This window comes from Pseudophryne corroboree, chromosome 8, assembly GCF_028390025.1.
Source record: "Pseudophryne corroboree isolate aPseCor3 chromosome 8, aPseCor3.hap2, whole genome shotgun sequence".
In the NCBI taxonomy this organism is placed as follows: Eukaryota; Metazoa; Chordata; class Amphibia; order Anura; family Myobatrachidae; genus Pseudophryne; species Pseudophryne corroboree.
The window spans coordinates 376251044-376263495 of NC_086451.1; the positions used below are offsets into that span (position 1 = coordinate 376251044).

At 40.4% G+C, this 12452-nt stretch overlaps 7 non-coding genes across 7 annotated transcripts; all 7 read right to left on the bottom strand.

Annotated features, from left to right (window-relative positions):
• Positions 1-290: 290 nt before the first annotated feature.
• TRNAR-UCG (transfer RNA arginine (anticodon UCG)) lies at positions 291-363 on the bottom strand. Its single transcript has one exon. It is a non-coding gene; the product is annotated as a tRNA-Arg (tRNA).
• Positions 364-1035: 672 nt separating this feature from the next.
• TRNAR-UCG (transfer RNA arginine (anticodon UCG)) lies at positions 1036-1108 on the bottom strand. Its single transcript has one exon. It is a non-coding gene; the product is annotated as a tRNA-Arg (tRNA).
• Positions 1109-1779: 671 nt separating this feature from the next.
• On the bottom strand, positions 1780-1852 carry TRNAR-UCG (transfer RNA arginine (anticodon UCG)). Its single transcript has one exon. It is a non-coding gene; the product is annotated as a tRNA-Arg (tRNA).
• A 400-nt stretch (positions 1853-2252) lies between these two features.
• On the bottom strand, positions 2253-2325 carry TRNAR-UCG (transfer RNA arginine (anticodon UCG)). Its single transcript has one exon. It is a non-coding gene; the product is annotated as a tRNA-Arg (tRNA).
• A 671-nt stretch (positions 2326-2996) lies between these two features.
• TRNAR-UCG (transfer RNA arginine (anticodon UCG)) lies at positions 2997-3069 on the bottom strand. Its single transcript has one exon. It is a non-coding gene; the product is annotated as a tRNA-Arg (tRNA).
• A 670-nt stretch (positions 3070-3739) lies between these two features.
• Positions 3740-3813, bottom strand: TRNAR-UCG (transfer RNA arginine (anticodon UCG)). Its single transcript has one exon. It is a non-coding gene; the product is annotated as a tRNA-Arg (tRNA).
• Positions 3814-11275: 7462 nt separating this feature from the next.
• Positions 11276-11348, bottom strand: TRNAR-UCG (transfer RNA arginine (anticodon UCG)). Its single transcript has one exon. It is a non-coding gene; the product is annotated as a tRNA-Arg (tRNA).
• Positions 11349-12452: the final 1104 nt, after the last annotated feature.

Genomic DNA, 12452 nt, shown 5'->3' on the forward strand with positions numbered 1-12452 from the left:
TAGATGACAAACTTTGATCCAACAATAATTTTAGTTATTGATTCTGAAAGAATATAATAATGTTTAGTATTCCACAATACCCAAGCCTAGAATTTTGAGAAATCTTAAATCAACTTAAAGATACATTGACTGCTGTGCAATCTACAAAGTTTGCTAAATAGTTTAAAGAACAAAGGTTTTCAGATTTTTTACTTTGAGCTGTGTTTGTTCTGATTTCATTATTATATTCCTTACAAAATATTTCATCTTAATGAAAAAAATACAGTATAAACAAACAACACTGAATCCAATGACCACGAAGGGACTCGAACCCTCAATCTTCTGATCCGAAGTCAGACGCCTTATCCATTAGGCCACGTGGTCACTCTTTGTCAATATATCAATGCCTAAGATAGTATAGTAACATAAAGATTCAAGTAAAAAACATATTTGTTTTTTTCTTTGAGACAACTGTTTTGGATAATCTTACACTCAGATGACAAACTTTAATGCAACAATAATTTCAATTATTAATTCTGAATAAAACTAATATTGTTTAGTATTCTACAATACCCCATTCAAGAAGTTTTAGAAACCTTAAACAAACTGAGAAATATATTTAATGGTTGATGTGCAATCTACAAAGTTTACTGAATAGTTTAAAGACCAAAGGGTTAGAGATTCTTCACTTTGAATCATGTTTGATCTGATTTCATTATTAAAATCCAAACATAAGATGTTATCTTTATGTAAAAATATATACACCTAGATGACAAACTTTGATCCAACAATAATTTTAGTTATTGATTCTGAAAGAAAATAATAATGTTTAGTATTCCACAATACCCAAGCCTAGAATTTTGAGAAACCTAAAATCAACTTAAAGATACATTGACTGCTGTGCAATCTACAAAGTTTGCTAAATAGTTTAAAGAACAAAGGTTTTGAGATATTTTACTTTGAGCTGTGTTTGTTCTGATTTCATTATTATATTCCTTACAAAATATTTCATCTTAATGAAAAAAATACAGTATAAACAAATAACATTGAATCCAATGACCACGAAGGGACTCAAACCCTCAATCTTCTGATCCGAAGTCAGACGCCTTATCCATTAGGCCACGTGGTCACTCTTTGTCAATATATCAATGCCTAAGATAGTATAGTAACATAAAGATTCAAGTAAAAAACATATTTGTTTTTTTCTTTGAGACAACTGTTTTGGATAATCTTACATTCAGATGACAAACTTTAATGCAACAATAATTTCAATTATTAATTCTGAATAAAACTAATATTGTTTAGTATTCTACAATACCCCATTCAAGAAGTTTGAGAAACCTTAAACAAACTGAGAAATATATTTAATGGTTGATGTGCAATCTACAAAGTTTACTGAATAGTTTAAAGACCAAAGGGTTAGAGATTCTTCACTTTGAATCATGTTTGATCTGATTTCATTATTAAAATCCAAACATAAGATGTTATCTTTATGTAAAAATATATACACCTAGATGACAAACTTTGATCCAACAATAATGTTAGTTATTGATTCTGAAAGAAAATAATAATGTTTAGTATTCCACAATACCCAAGCCTAGAATTTTGAGAAACCTTAAATCAACTTATAGATATATTGACTGCTGTGCAATCTACAAAGTTTGCTAAATAGTTTAAAGAACAAAGGTTTTGAGATATTTAACTTTGAGCTGTGTTTGTTCTGATTTCATTATTATATTCCTTACAAAATATTTCATCTTAATGAAAAAACACAGTATAAACAAATAACATTGAATGCAATGACAACGAAGGGACTCGAACCCTCAATCTTCTGATCCGAAGTCAGACGCCTTATCCATTAGGCCACGTGGTCAATGTCTGTCCAAAGATTAACGCCTAAGAAAGTATAGTAATATAAAGATTCATGTAAAAAACATATTTGTTTTGTTTCTTTGAGACAACTGTTTTGGATAATCTTACACTCAGATGACAAACTTTGATCCAACAACAATTTTAGTTATTGATTCTGAAAGAAAATAATAATGTTTAGTATTCCACAATACCCAAACCTAGAATTTTGAGAAACCTTAAATCAACTTAAAGATACATTGACTGCTGTGCAATCTACAAAGTTTGCTAAATAGTTTAAAGAACAAAGGTTTTGAGATATTTTACTTTGAGCTGTGTTTGTTCTGATTTCATTATTATATTCCTTACAAATTATTTAATCTTAATGAAAAAAATACAGTATAAACAAATAACATTGAATGTAATGACCACGAAGGGACTCGAACTCTCAATCTTCTGATCCGAAGTCAGACGCCTTATCCATTAGGCCACGTGGTCACTCTTTGTCAATATATCAATGCCTAAGAAAGTATAGTAACATAAAGATTCAAGTAAAAAACATATTTGTTTTTTTCTTTGAGACAACTGTTTTGGATAATCTTACACTCAGATGACAAACTTTAATCCAACAATAATTTCAATTATTAATTCTGAATAAAACTAATATTGTTTAGTATTCTACAATACCCCATTCAAGAAGTTTGAGAAACCTTAAACAAACTGAGAAATATATTTAATGGTTGATGTGCAATCTACAAAGTTTACTGAATAGTTTAAAGACCAAAGGGTTAGAGATTCTTCACTTTCAATCATGTTTGATCTGATTTCATTATTAAAATCCAAACATAAGATGTTATCTTTATGTAAAAATATATACACCTAGATGACAAACTTTGATCCAACAATAATTTTAGTTATTGATTCTGAAAGAAAATATTAATGTTTAGTATTCCACAATACCCAAGTCTAGAATTTTGAGAAACCTTAAATCAACTTATAGATATATTGACTGCTGTGCAATCTACAAAGTTTGCTAAATAGTTTAAAGAACAAAGGTTTTGAGATATTTTTCTTTGAGCTGTGTTTGTTCTGATTTAATTATTATATTCCTTACAAAATATTTCATCTTTATGAAAAAATACAGTATAAACAAATAACATTGAATGCAATGACCACGAAAGGACTCGAACCCTCAATCTTCTGATCCGAAGTCAGATGCCTTATCCATTAGGCCACGTGGTCACTGTTTGTCAATTTCTTAATGCCTAAGAAAGTATAATAACATAAAGATTCAAGTAAAAAACATTTGTTTTTTTCTTTGAGACAACTGTTTTGGATAATCTTACACTCAGATGACAAACTTTAATCCAACAATAATTTCAATTATTAATTCTAAATAAAACTTATATTGTTTAGTATTCTACAATACCCCATTCAAGAAGTTTGAGAAACCTTAAACAAACTGAGAAATATATTTAATGGTTGATGTGCAATCTACAAAGTTTACTGAATAGTTTAAAGACCAAAGGGTTAGAGATTCTTCACTTTCAATCATGTTTGATCTGATTTCATTATTAAAATCCAAACATAAGATGTTATCTTTATGTAAAAATATATACACCTAGATGACAAACTTTGATCCAACAATAATTTTAGTTATTGATTCTGAAAGAAAATAATAATGTTTAGTATTCCACAATACCCAAGCCTAGAATTTTGAGAAACCTTAAATCAACTTAAAGATACATTGACTGCTGTGCAATCTGCACAGTTTGCTAAATAGTTTAAAGAACAAAGGTTTTGAGATATTTTACTTTGAGCTGTGTTTGTTCTGATTTCATTATTATATTCCTTACAAAATATTTCATCTTAATGAAAAAAATACAGTATAAACAAATAACATTGAACCCAATGACCACGAAGGGACTCGAAACCCTCAATCTTCTGATCCGAAGTCAGACGCCTTATCCATTAGGCCACGTGGTCACTGTTTGTCAAAATATTAATGCCTAACAAAGCATAGTAACATAAAGATTCAAGTAAAAAACATATTTGTGAGGGGCGTGGCTTCGACAGACATGGAGTAGCACACAGGCTGTGTGTCTCTCCAGCTACCTCATCCTTATCTACCATCCTGTGTCCCCCCCTGGGCCTGCAGTGCACCCCAATACCTGCAGTACAGTGTGGAGGTGCCCCTGTGCCACTTTGGGACCCGTCTGCCCGCTATCCGCTCCAGCAGAGTGATTCTGGTGTGCCGGGGCCCGAGCCTGCTGGAACACGTGGGACGCCGCCATCCTGGTGCCTTCGTTGAGTGTCTGCATCCGGCTCCAGTCTTGAGCGCTGCTCACACCCGGGTCCGCGGCTTTCCTTCTGCCGCCGTTGTGGAGACTGTGGCGGGCGCCTCTCCTCCGTTGCTCCTGTCTCTGCCTGGGAGCATCTGCGGGCGGTCCACGGCCGCGCCGCCGTCACGTGACCCGCTGCCGTTCTCCTTGATCTCTCCGGCGGCCCCAGCCTGTACCCTCCGTCTCCTGCACTGACATCCTGTGTCCTACTGCTGGGGAGGAGGTGCACGGCACGGCTGAATGTTATAAGTGCCTGTGCCCTCCCCATGATATAACTGCTGCCCTGCTGAGCTCTGCTCCAAACAGGGACGGGGAACAGTGTGATATTAACCCTTGGAGGGCCTCAGTGTTGAACAGTTTCAGCTCCACAGGACATAATTAATTTAATCCAGTTCTATGCTGCATGCGCCCCATATGCTGAGGGGGGAGTAAAAATATTTCTATATCCTGTTGCATTTGTTCATTCTGTGCTGACAGAGGCTGATTCTTCCGATATCATACATGTTCACTGGTCAGTTTTGATATACTACACTTACCTGCAGGCAGCGACTGGACAATCCTGATATACTACATTGAATTCTTCATTGGCCGCCCCTGGACAGCTCTTGATATACTATTTTCTATACTTCTTGCTCCCTGCCGTCCGCTCGGCTATAATGGTCAAACCGCATCAGTCTGCCGCGGCTGCGGCAAAGTTAGAGAAGTATGCCAGAAATCCGCCGACACGGTCCCAACAGGGGGGGGAGGTGCGGTCTACTACGGCACCGCCTTCTCCGTCAGCTAGCTCCTCATCTGTGGAGGCCACCGATGCTGCTTTGCAAAAGGTGCTGGATGCGGTTACGGCCAGTGAAGCCCGCTTGGCCGACAGGATCGGTCAGGTCCAGGCGGACTTATCCATTATACACCAAGACCTTCAGCGGGTGCGAGAGAGGGTCGGTGAAGTTGAGACGCGCACCTCCACGCTGGAAGACGCGATTACGCCTCTCGGTAGACGCACCTCTGCTCTGGAGTCTCAGATGATGGAGGTACATAAAAAGATGACCGATATGGAGGGGAGATTGCGGCGAAACAAAGTCCGTTTCGTCGGACTCCCGGAAAAAGAGGAGGGTGCCTCCCCAGAAAAATTTCTTGAACGGTGGCTGCTGGATGCGTTTGGACCGGAGGAGTTCACCTCACACTTTGCAGTGGAACGAGCCCATAGGGTCCCGATGCGCCCGTTACCTCCAGGGGCGCCTCCTCGTACGTTTATTGCCAAACTCCTTCACTATCGGGATAGAGATGTGATTCTGAGACTGGCCCGCACTAGGGGTCCCCTTAAGTGGAACGGTTCCCCGGTTTCAGTTTTTCCGGATTTTGCTGTCGACGTCCAAAAGGACAGAGCTCAGTTTGTCCCTGTGAAGCGCAGGCTGCGTGAACTGAATATCCCCTATGCCATGCTCTTTCCGTCTAAACTGCGGGTGGTCTCGGATGGTGAAACAAAATTCTTCATGACCCCTCGTGAAGCATCAGTGTGGCTGGACGGACGCTTTCCGGCACGGCGGGCATTAGCCGCTGATTGAACTTATGCATTTGTTCTCTCTACTTGCAAGTATACTGTTTCTTTTATGCCTGCTATGTTATGATTATATTGGCTTGGGAAGGATGTATAGTTGTTTGTAGATATGTTGTTTGTGACTCCCTGCGAGATGTCAGTTTGGCTGGATAGACGCTTTCCGGCTTGGGGAGCGGTGGCCGCTGGTTGCAATCCTGTATGTGTTTCCTCAGCTAGTCCATACGCTACTATTTGTCTTGTGCTGCTATGTTGCTCATGTTAGGGCTTTCTGCAGCCCTTATGGGCCTTCACTGGGAGTGGACGGCTCTGTGGAGACGGGCGACTGTTAGACGTTGCCTCTACGCTGATCTTGGGCCTTAGGCTCTCGGTGATTGCTCTGCCATAAAGTCTTTAAGGGGTAGACGGTTATTCAGTTGGGGTGGGTGTAACGGCCCAGGGGGGGATTGGTTTTGTTTTGAGTTTAGCTGGGGGATTCTCCTGTCTTAAGTTCATTATATTCTTGGCCCCTTTGGTGGATATAGAAATTTGATCTTGGTTGGTATTGGCGGAGTATGTTACGGTGCTCTCTGCCTTAGCTGTTATTGTTAGTATTTAGGGTGTTTTCTTGTTAGGGAACCAGGTATGCTGCTAGTTGTAGGTGGTATACGGGGTGGGGGTGGGGGTTACTTTAGACTGTTAGTATTGATGTGTTTTTATCTTTTGCTGTGCAATGTGCTTATTTCCGCTAGGTCTATGTTGCAACTAATTGCGGGCATATCTTCTTTGATGTTCACTGGCGGTGGCTGGCCACGGGCGCTCTGCAATATTACAACTATGCTCTGCTATGGCTTTGGTTAAGTTACTGTCGTGGAACGTGCGGGGGATCAATGACAAAATTAAACGCTCCTTGATCCTTCGACAGATTAAGATTTATGCTTCGGATATTATTTGCCTGATGGAAACCCACTTACTGGGTACCAAGATTATGTCCCTTAAAAAACCATGGGTGGGCTGTGCTTACCATTCTATGTATACTGCAGCGTCCCGGGGAGTGTCGATCCTAATTAGGAAGTCTGTCCCCTTTGCGCTTGATTCTGTGCAAACGGATCAATGGGGTAGATATGTATTTCTCAAGTGCAGAATTAACTCAGTCCCCCTGTTATTGCTGGCTGTGTATGTGCCCCCTCCATACTCGCACGACGTTCTTAAAAAGGCGTCTGCCTTTATGGCCGCTTCCCCTGGGATAACTGTTATCTGTATGGGGGACTTCAACAACGTTTTAAATCACGAGTTGGATAGGTTGTCCGGGGCGTCCTCCAATCCACGGCCCAAGCATTCCCCATTTGCAGACACTGTTTCGGAGTTGGGTCTGATTGACCCCTGGAGATTGAGGAATCCTGATTTGAGGCAATACTCATGCTTTTCATGCTCTCACTCTTCCTTCTCTAGGATAGATCTGGCTCTTCTGTCCCGGGAGCTTTTGCCCAAAGTTCAAAGTGTCAAATATGAGACTAGGGGTATCTCGGATCACTCCCCTATATCGTTACATATTGACTTAAACTGTCAGCGAGGCCAAGCAGTGTGGAAATTTAATCCCTTTTGGCTGACGCATATGGGTGAGGGATCCGAATTGGAGGCTAGCTGGTTAGAATTCTTGTTATGCATGATGACACCTCGGACGTGACTCTGCTATGGGACACTTTCAAGGCTTTCTTGAGAGGAACATTGATTAAACGGGTGGGGAGTCTTAAATCCTCCTTTAAAAAACATGAGTCTGAATTGGAGGCCCGGGTGGTTGCTTCAGAGGTGACGTATGTGCGGGATGGCTTGGACGCCTCTAAGTTGGTGTGTCTCCATGCGCAGGGTGAATGGAAGGATTACCTGTGGGGGAAAACCCAGCATAGACTTCTCTTCTCCTCGCATGTCCAATATGCTACTGGGGATAGACCAGGTTCTTATTTGGCCAATCTTGCAAGGGGTGACCGTTCCTCTCATACTGTAGTGGAGATTTTGGATTCAGCCGGGTCGGTGCTGGACCGCACCCCACAGATCGTGGCGGAATTTGTCTCATACTATCAGGCACTATATAGTTCTAAATTGACCTGTTCCCCAGTAGAACTGTGTGACTACTTGGATGGAGTCCACTTGCCCCATATCTCCAGTGAGGCCAGGGCCCTTCTAGACGCTCCTTTGTCGGTGGAGGAGATTGAGCTTGCGATCTCTGCCTCCCCCGATGGTAAGGCCCCTGGCCTTGATGGCATCCCATCAGAACTGTACAAGAAACATACAAAATTCTTTGCCCCTCGGTTGCTTGAGTTGTTCAGTGAAATTTTTGCCCAAAGTGCGCTTCCCCCGTCTATGGCGGAGGCTTTGATTATAGTGATTCCCAAGCCAGATAAGGACCCCAGGAGGGTTGAATCCTACCGTCCTATTTCCCTGCTGCCCACGGATATTAAAATCCTGGCCAAGGTTCTAGCTTCCAGACTTGGCCGGGTTATCTCTCAAATTATTCACCCTGACCAAACGGGCTTCATGCCTGGCAAGTCCACTGCTGTGAATTTGAGGCGCCTGTTCACTCATTTCCAAGTTTCTCAGGAGGAGGACTGCTCTGCCGTTATAGTCTCCTTAGATGCCGCAAAGGCCTTTGATTCGGTGGAGTGGGCCTTCCTCTGGGAGGCTATGAGTAGATTTGGTGTGGGCCCCAACTTTATCAATTATGTTAAATTATTATACTTTCAGCCCATGGCCAGAGTCTCGGTGAACGGGTTTGTTTCGGACTCCTTCCCCCTATCCAGGGGAACGAGGCAGGGCTGCCCTCTGTCTCCGACTCTGTTTGCCATTGCTATTGAGCCACTAGCATGTTTGATTAGGGCAACTCGGGATGTTGTGGGTATTAGGGTTGGCGCAAGAGAGGACAGGATAGCGTTATACGCTGATGACCTGTTGCTCTTTGTGGACGACTACGTTTCCTCCTTACCTAAACTCCTTGACTTAATAACTGACTATGGACGATTCTCTGGGCTCAAAATTAACTGGGATAAATCCACCATTACTCCACTTAGAGGCCCGGTCATGGAAGCCTCAGTGATCCAAATCCCCCTTAAATGGGTAGAGTCTTTCAAATACCTAGGTATATGGGTATCGAATGACCCTTGTACCTATGTTTCCCTTAATATCATGCCGCAGATGAGGTATCTTCGCTCGAAGGTCAGGGTTTGGGGGTCCTTGCCCCTGACTGTTACTGGCAGGGTCAATTTGGTAAAAATGGTATATTTGCCAAAACTCCTTTATGTTCTCCAACAATCCCCTATATATATTAACTTGAAGACATTTAGACAGATTGACAGTTTGCTCTCTTCTTTAATATGGGCCAGCAGGAGAGCACGGTTGAGACTTGACGTCCTTTCCAGGCCGAAAGTTCTGGGAGGCTTAGCTCTCCCTATATTTCAATTTTATTATTATGCCGCGCAGTTGGTACATATATGGGAGTGGGTGAATGCCCCGGATGCTCTCACTATACACTCACAAATGCTTTTGCAGGTCTACCCTGCCAGCACTCCATTACAGATGCTTCTTTGTGGGAACCCTAACTTGTCCAAGATCCCTATAATAAGACAAGCCGTCCTCATATGGAAACAGGTACATGTTATCCTACTAGGCCAGGGTATTGACCCTGATACTCCTCTGGACAATGCCCTTGGCTTCCCAGAATTGGCTTTGCTACGGACTGGGGCGGTGTGGGGGAGGTGTGGAGTGACGTCCCTGGGACACTTATATAACGATGGTATACTGAGGTCCTTCCTGCAGCTTCAACAGGATTACAGTATACCCTCTTCACATTTCTACCGATACCTGCAGCTGCGACATGCACTTAACGCACAATTTCCCGATACTCCTCCAATGATTGCTGACTCCCCGGTCAAGTCTCTCCTACAATCCCTGGGAAGCGGGCATTTGGTGTCCAATATTTATACAAGCATGCTTCGGTCTCACTACTCTGACCCGTTGTCCCTTCTCAGGGACAAGTGGGAATCTGACTTGGGTGCCATATCTGATGAGATCTGGGAGGGTGCGTTATGTTCTCCACGATTATCCACTACCACCACTAGATATCAACAAATCCAACTGTTTATAATACACAGAGTATATATGACGCCGGTGCGTTTGCGACACATAGGGGGTACCAACTCCTCCAGATGTCCTAAATGCGATAGTCTGGATGCAGACTTTTGGCACATTATCTGGCTATGTCCTAAGGTAGCCGTATTCTGGTCGGGTGTTGCTGACGCCCTGGTGTCAACGGGTATTCCCTCGTCTGTATGCTCCCCGACGACATGTGTGTTATCTGCTGTGGAGGAGGATGCCCTGGACCCCCCTGCCAAACGATATGTAATTAATCTGTGTGGCCTGGCTAAGGTGTGTATCGCCAGGCTTTGGCTAGCCAAGGATGCGCCCACACTACGGTCCTGGGTCTCACTTGTAAATGATACGGCCTCTCATGAGAAATATGTATACTTAGCTAGGAAAGCGGAGAAAAAATATCAGGACCTGTGGGGTAGATGGCTTGAGTCCCCGCTCTCTGGGACCCGGGGCATCTGAGCACCCGCTACTGAGGGCTACATGTCCCCTGGCGCCCGCGGTTGGCCATTCCCGTGCCAGTGCTATAGCTCTGTGATCAGCTCAATATTTATGATGTGTTGCCATAGACGACCATGTACAGCATAAAATGTTCTGTAAGCTTCATGTTAACATGTGATATTGCTTCTAACTTTTCATTTATGTCTCGGATTGTAAGCCTGCACCTGTTTACTGTGATAACTGTGTTAACTGGTCCCTACTGGACATGGGAATCTGCGCATTCCCTGGGTTGGGGATCTGTTGTGGGTTTGCGTTGTTTTTTCTTTGTAATTTTGTTTAATGAAAAACAGAAAATCAATAAAAAAGTATTGAATAAAAAAAAAAAACATATTTGTTTTGTTTCTTTGAGACAACTCTTTTGGATAATCTTACACTCAGATAACAAACTTTAATGCAACAATAATTTCAATTATTAATTCTGAATAAAACTAATATTGTTTAGTATTCTACAATACCCCATTCAAGAAGTTTGAGAAACCTTAAACAAACTGAGAAATATATTTAATGGTTGATGTGCAATCTACAAAGTTTACTGAATAGTTTAAAGACCAAAGGGTTAGAGATTCTTCACTTTGAATCATGTTTGATCTGATTTCATTATTAAAATCCAAACATAAGATGTTATCTTTATGTAGAAATATATACACCTAGATGACAAACTTTGATCCAACAATAATTTTAGTTATTGATTCTGAAAGAAAATAATAATGTTTAGTATTCCACAATACCCAAGCCTAGAATTTTGAGAAACCTTAAATCAACTTAAAGATACATTGACTGCTGTGCAATCTACAAAGTTTGCTAAATAGTTTAAAGAACAAAGGTTTTGAGATATTTTACTTTGAGCTGTGTTTGTTCTGATTTCATTATTATATTCCTTACAAAATATTTCATCTTAATGAAAAAATACAGTATAAACAAATAACATTGAAGGCAATGACCACGAAGGGACTCGAACCTTCAATCTTCTGATCCGAAGTCAGACGCCTTATCCATTAGGCCACGTGGTCAATGCCTGCCCAAAGATTAACGCCTAAGAAAGTATAGTAATAAAAAGATTCAAGTAAAAAACATATTTGTTTTGTTTCTTTGAGACAACTGTTTTGGATAATCTTACACTCAGATGACAAACTTTAATCCAACAATAATTTCAATTATTAATTCTGAATAAAACTAATATTGTTTAGTATTCTACAATACCCCATTCAAGAAGTTTGAGAAACCTTAAACAAACTGAGAAATATATTTAATGGTTGATGTGCAATCTACAAAGTTTACTGAATAGTTTAAAGACCAAAGGGTTAGAGATTCTTCACTTTGAATCATGTTTGATCTGATTTCATTATTATAATCCATACATAAGATGTTATCTTTATGTAAAAATATATACACCAAGATGACAAACTTTGATCCAACAATAATTTTAGTTATTGATTCTGAAAGAAAATAATAATGTTTAGTATTCCACAATACCCAAGCCTAGAATTTTGAGAAACCTTAAATCAACTTAAAGATACATTGACTGCTGTGCAATCTACAAAGTTTGCTAAATAGTTTAAAGAGCAAAGGTTTTGAGATATTTTACTTTGAGCTATGTTTGTCCTGATTTCATAATTATATTCCTTACAAAATATTTAATCTTAATGAAAAAAAGACAGTATAAACAAATAACATTGAATCCAATGACCGCGAAGGGACTAAAAACCTCAATCTTCTGATCCGAAGTCAGATGCCCTATCCATTAGGCCACGTGGTCACTGTGTGTCCAAAGATTAACGCCTAAGAAAGTATAGTAATATAAAGATTCAAGTAAAAAACATATTTGTTTTGTTTCTTTGAGACAACTGTTTTGGATAATCTTACACTCAGATGACAAACTTTGATCCAACAATAATTTTAGTTATTGATTCTGAAAGAAAATAATAATGTTTAGTATTCCACAATACCCAAGCCTAGAATTTTGAGAAACCTTAAATCAACTTAAAGATACATTGACTGCTGTGCAATCTACAAAGTTTGCTAAATAGTTTAAAGAACAAACGTTTTGAGATATTTTACTTTGAGCTGTGTTTGTTCTGATTTCATTATTATATTCCTTACAAAATATTTCATCT